At 39.8% G+C, this 6,018-nt stretch overlaps 1 pseudogene; it reads left to right on the top strand.

Moving 5' to 3' along the window:
- Window positions 1–581: 581 nt before the first annotated feature.
- LOC112320854 (stress-induced-phosphoprotein 1 pseudogene) lies at window positions 582–2,280 on the top strand (annotated as a pseudogene).
- The last annotated feature ends 3,738 nt before the right edge of the window (window positions 2,281–6,018 follow it).

The following is a 6,018-nucleotide window of genomic DNA, read 5'->3' as shown; positions in this document are numbered from 1 at the left end:
AGCTGGGAGGGAAGAGGAGGGAAAGGGGTAAATTTTGAGGACATGCCACCCCACTCTTACTGAGTATGCAGTACTTTTTCACTCTTGGCCCACTTCACCTCACCACAGCCACCCCAACAAGGAGTCGATACAATTCCTGGAGACTTTTTTTGTGGGGATTCCACGTATTTGTGCTGGCCCACTTGATCCTTGACCTGTGCACCATTCCATTGAGGAAAATGAAACAAGAAGAGTCAGCATTTTCTCCAGTTTTTAGTATCTTGTTTATACCATGGAATAAGTCACTAAAGGCTTAACTCCTCAATTTTGGCTTGCTGTTTTTAATTGGCTATTTTAACACCTGACAGCTCAACTCTTCCCCCACTTATCTGAGTTCCTAAGAAATACCAACCTTGCCAAACAACCAAACACACACATGATTAGAGGATAATATTATGAATAATTGTCAATAAAAAAGATAATTGAAAAGACATGAACAAATTTCTAGAAAGACACAAATGACCAGAACTAACTTACTAAAAATATAAAATGTGAACTGACCTATAAAAATTAAAGAAATTTAATTAGGTTGGTAACGCGGAGCGGACGGAGTCGATTCAACCAGGTTCCTGGCTGGGCTATGGAGCAGGTGAATGAGCTAAAAGAGAAGGGCAATAAGGCTCTGAGTGCTGGCAACATTGACGATGCCTTACTGTGCTACTCCGACCAATTAAGTTGGATCCCCAGAACCACATGCTCTACAGCAATCCCTCGGTGGCCTACGCCAAGAAAGGAGACGACCAGAAGGCCTATGAGGATGGTCGCAAAACTGTTGACTTAAAGCCTGACTGGGGAAAGGGCTATTCACGAAAAGCAGCCGCTCTCGAGTTCTTAAACCGATTCGAAGAAGCCAAGCGAACCTATGAGGAGGGTTTAAAATATGAAGCAAATAACTCTCAGCTCAAAGAGGGTTTACAGAATATGGAGGCCCGGTTGGCAGAGAGGAAGTTCATGAACCCTTTCAACATGCCCCACCTGTACCAGAAGCTGGAGAGTGATCCCAGGACAAGGACGCTGCTCAGTGACTCTTCTACGGCGCACGGATAGAGCAGCTCCGAAACAAGCCATCCGACCTGGGCACGAAACTGCAAGACCCTCGCATCATGACCACTCTCAGTGTCCTTCTGGGGTTTGACCTGGGCAGTATGGATGAGGAGGAGGAGGTCGCAGCGCCACCACCACCGCCTCCCAAAAAGGAGACCAAGCCAGAACCAATGGAAGAGGATCTTCCAGAGAATAAGAAGCAGGCCCTGAAAGAAAAAGAGCCGGGGAATGAGGCGTACAAGAAGAAGGACTTCACACAGCCCTGAAGCACTAAGACAGGGCCAAGGACCTGGACCCCACCAACATGACTTACATGACCAACCAGGCAGCTGTGTACTTCGAAAAGGGCGACTACAGTAAGTGCAGGGAGCTTTGTGAGAAGGCCATTGAAGTGGGGTGAGAAAACCTGGAAGACTATAAGCAGTTTGCCAGAGCTTACGCACAAACTGGCAATTCCTACTTCAAAGAAGACAAATACAGTGAGGCCATCCATTTCTACAAGTCTCTGGCAGAGCACCCAACACCAAATGCCCAAGAAATGCCAACAGGCAGAGAAAATCTTGAAGGAGCAAGAGCGGCTGGCTTACGTAAACCCTGACCTGGCTTTGGAGAACAAAGGCAATGAATGCTTCCAGAAAGGGGACCATCCCCAAGCCATGAAGCATTATACCGAAGCCATCGAAAGGAACCCAAAAGATGCCAAGTTGCACAGCAATCGAGTGGCCTGCTACACTAAACTCCTGGAGTTTCAGCTGGCACTCAAGGACTGTGAAGAGTGTATCCAGCTAGAGCCAACCTTCATCAAGGGTTATACATGGAAAGCAGCTGCCGTAGAAGCGATGAAGGACTACACAAAAGCAGTGGATGTCTGCCAGAAGGTGCTAGAGCTGGACTCCAACTGCAAGGAGGCAGCAGATGGATACCAACGCTGTATGATGGCCTAGTACAACTGACACGACAGCCCCGAAGATGTGAAGCGACGGGCCACGGCTGACCCGGAGGTGCAGCAGATCATGAGTGACCTAGCCATGAGGCTCATCCTGGAACAGATGCAGAAGGACCCCCAGACACTGAGCGAACACTTAAAGAATCCTGTGATAGCGCAGAAGATCCAGAAGCTGAGGGATGTGGGTCTGATTGCAATTCGGTGATGACTCGCTTGTCATCCCCCTTCCCTTCGCCCTCGTGTGGAAAGAGGAGCTGGGACTGCAGCGAGCTCACAGCAGGGAGCCAGAAGGGAGAGGAGGGGAAAGCAAACAACTTATCTCTATGTATTGATACAGACCTGTGGGGAAGACACAGAGATTTGTATCCGCTTTCCTCTCCAGCCGCTCCCCCTGGGACCTCCCAGCACATGCATGGTCTCTTCTGCTGTCCTCCAGTTTCAAGCCTCTGTTCCCTGTCCCCAGTCACTGTCTCAGCTGCTCTCCCATAGTTGGTTATTTTTTATTTGGGGCAGTGGGTATGTACGGGGAGGGGAGGGTGTCCTTCCCAACCTCAGGTCCCTCCCAGCGGCCCTCACGTTGTTTGCTCCACGTCTCCTTTTCCAATAAAGCAAGCCGGTCAGGCGTGGTTGTTAAAAAAAAAAAAGAAGAAGAAAAGAAAAGAAGAAAAGAAAAGAAAAGAAATTTAATTATTTTTAATAAAACTTCCTAAAATGAAATTTATGGGCATAGATTGCTTCTTTGGTTTATTTTATGAAACATTTAAAAAAATTAACGCTGATAATTTATAAACTTTTTCAAAACATAGAAGAAAGAATGTGTTGAGGGCTAGGCAAGAGAGCTAGGCAATCATAAGCATTGCTAAGCAGAAAACCTCTTGAAGGTCACCAGAATAGATAGGGAAGAGAAACGACATTGTCGGCCAAAGTAAGGGTAAACAATACGTGATTTGTAGAGGGCTTATTCTGAGTTACAGCCAGTTAATTAGAGGGCCATAAAACTTTAGGCCCAAGACTCATCTCAGGTCAGGACCCTTATCTTTAAACTGAGGGTACAAATTAAGTAGGACAGATGGTTCTTATCGACAGGAGACAGGGTTTCAAAAGAAAATTTTAACATCTGGTTAACGTTCCTCCAGAGCCAAGAGCTATGCAGAGATAACAGCAACCTCCGCTTTTGTAGCTTGCTTGCCTGCTTCGAGCGCGTATAAAAGGGCTAGCCTGTGAGCTTTCGGCGCAGCTCTCAACTGCAGCTCTTCTGAGCACCGTGTCTCCCGGACACATCGAGAGTCCGCCCCTGCGCAGGTTAAAAGAGTTGGCCATTAAAGTAACATCTTTGAAAACGTCCTGAAAGTCTCCGAACATCTGTTTCTCGCGTCGGTGGATGCAACAAATGCTTTAAAAATGATTATATAAGGTATTAACCTAATAACAAAACTATCCAAAGCTATCACAATGAAAAGGAAACTAGACAAATGTCATTATAAAAATAGACATAAATTCTGAAGTAAGTACTAGCAAGCCCAATCCAGCAGCATATAGAAAGGATTATGCACCAAAACCAAGTTGAAATAAGACAAGAATATAACATCTGTAAATCAGTTAATGTAATGTCATTCATATCAGTAGAATAAAGTACCCAAAAATATGAAAATTTCAATGTACAGAAAAAAAAAACCATTGACAAATTGCAACCCTCTTTTATGATAAAATGTGCAACAGACTAGGAACAGAAGGGAAATTTCTCAATCTGATAAAGGGCATCTAAAAAGATACACAGTTTACATAGTACTTAATGGTGAAAGATGGGATGTTTTCCTTCTATATTAAAGAAAAGGTAAGGATATCTGTTTTCACCACTTTTATTACACATTATTCTGGGATTCTAGCAGTTATTCAAGAATGAGTAGTAAAAGTAATAGTAAAAAGCACCCAGTTTTAAAGTCAGAATTTAACCATATTAGCTGATGATATTCTCATGTGTATAGAAAATTCTAAGGAATTCACACACACTCAACTATTAGAGTTAATAAATAAGTTTACTAACTTTTCAGGATATATGATTAGTATATAAAAATCAATTGTATTTCTGTATATTAGCAGGGAATATCCTGAAAATTGAAAGTGTGAAAACATATATTTGCAATAGCATTAAAAATAATAAAAAACACTTAACATTTTTAATAAATAATTATAATACTTACACACTAAAAAAGAGAATTTTGTTAAAAAATTAAAGATCTATATAGGTAAAAGTCCATGTTCATAAATCAAAAGACTTCATATTGTTAATATATTAATAATCCCTTAATCAATCTATAATTTATCTCCATTTCTATAAAAATGTCAAATATCTTTTCAATTTTCACAAATTAAAAACTGATTCTAAAGTCCACATGGACATGTAAGGGAGCCAAAATATTCCAAAACATTTTTAAAAAGAACAACAAAATCTGAAGATTCACACTTCCTGATTTTAAAATTTATTACAATGATGCATTAATCAAGACAGTGCAGTGATAATATAAGTACAGGTTTCTTTTGTTATATGAAAGTATAACTGTTCTGATCAAACATTTCTTAAGCTGAAATGGAATAAAGCAAAAAGTATCTCCAACTTTCCAACTGTACACATTGTTCCACTTTATTTTTACAAAAGACCTATATTATTATGCACTGGTTTTTGCTAACCAAAAGAAATATGAAGAAGATTTTTGCTTTTATGAAAAAAGCCATTATCACACTACCATCAATCTTTGTAAAAGAGAAGTGGCCTAACATAAACTTTCAGAAAGCAGGAGATGCTTGTATAGATATGTAGTTCAATGGAATAGAATCGTGATCTCAGAAATGTACTTAAAATTATGCTTAATTGATTTTGAAAAGTGTGCCATAATGATTTAATGGGCAAGATGGGTCTTTTTAACAAAAGGTGCTGGGAAAACTAGATTTTATATATGAGTACTGAACTTTTACCCTTTGCTCACATTAAGTATATCAGTCTTGTTTCTGGAATATATAAAGGACTCTTACAACATAAAAAATAATAAAATTCCAAATAAAAATGGATTTCAAAAGCATATATAAATGATCAAAGAGCACATGAAAAGATGCTCATCATTAGTCATGAGGAAAAAGTGTTTTAGTACCAAAATGAGATACCACTTTGCACCAACTAAGATGGATAAAATTATGTATATAATAACAAGTATCGATGAGTTCATGGAATAATTGGAACACACTTTCATGAGGGTGAAGTTGCAAAATAATGCAGCTATTTGGAAAAGAATGTTTTAGGTCCTCAATATGTTAAAAACAAAGTTATGATATGCCCCAACAATTCTACTCCTAAGTATATGCCCAAGAAAATTGAACACATATACCCACTTACGAACTTGTACATGAATGTTCACAGCAGCTTTATTGATAATAGCCAAAGAAGAACAACTCAAAGGTTCATGAACTGATAATGAAAGAAGAAAAAAAGAAAGAAATCACAAAGAAAACATGTTGTGTGATCCCATCTATATGAAAAGTACAAAATATAGATATTGAGAGTATGTAAGTGGTTAGCTAGTTAGCATGTTTCCTTATCCTCTCCTTTGTCTAAACACATGGCTTATACTCCAGACTAATAATAATTACTAACCTTCATATAGCACAGACTATGCCAAGGACTCACCTCAAGTATGAACTCATTACATCTTCACAACTACTCTATGAAGTATATTTATCCCAAATTCATAGTTAAAAAAATCTTCAGTACCGAAAAGTTAAGTGACTTGCTGAAAGTCACAAAGGTAGTAGGTAACAAATTATGGCTAGTGGTAAGACCCAGGATGGCGGAGGAGTAGGTAGAAGCTGCTCAATCCTCCTCCCTGGATCAAACTGGAATTAAAACTAAATTATAGAAAAATCATCCTGAATAACCAACTGAACACTAGCTGGAGAGAGGCCTTAAAACCACTGACAAATGGAAGAAACCCCATCAC

This window comes from Desmodus rotundus, chromosome 8 (assembly GCF_022682495.2).
Source record: "Desmodus rotundus isolate HL8 chromosome 8, HLdesRot8A.1, whole genome shotgun sequence".
NCBI lineage: Eukaryota > Metazoa > Chordata > Mammalia > Chiroptera > Phyllostomidae > Desmodus > Desmodus rotundus.
The sequence above is the reverse complement of the archived record's forward strand: the minus strand, read 5'-3'. Positions and strand labels throughout refer to the sequence as shown.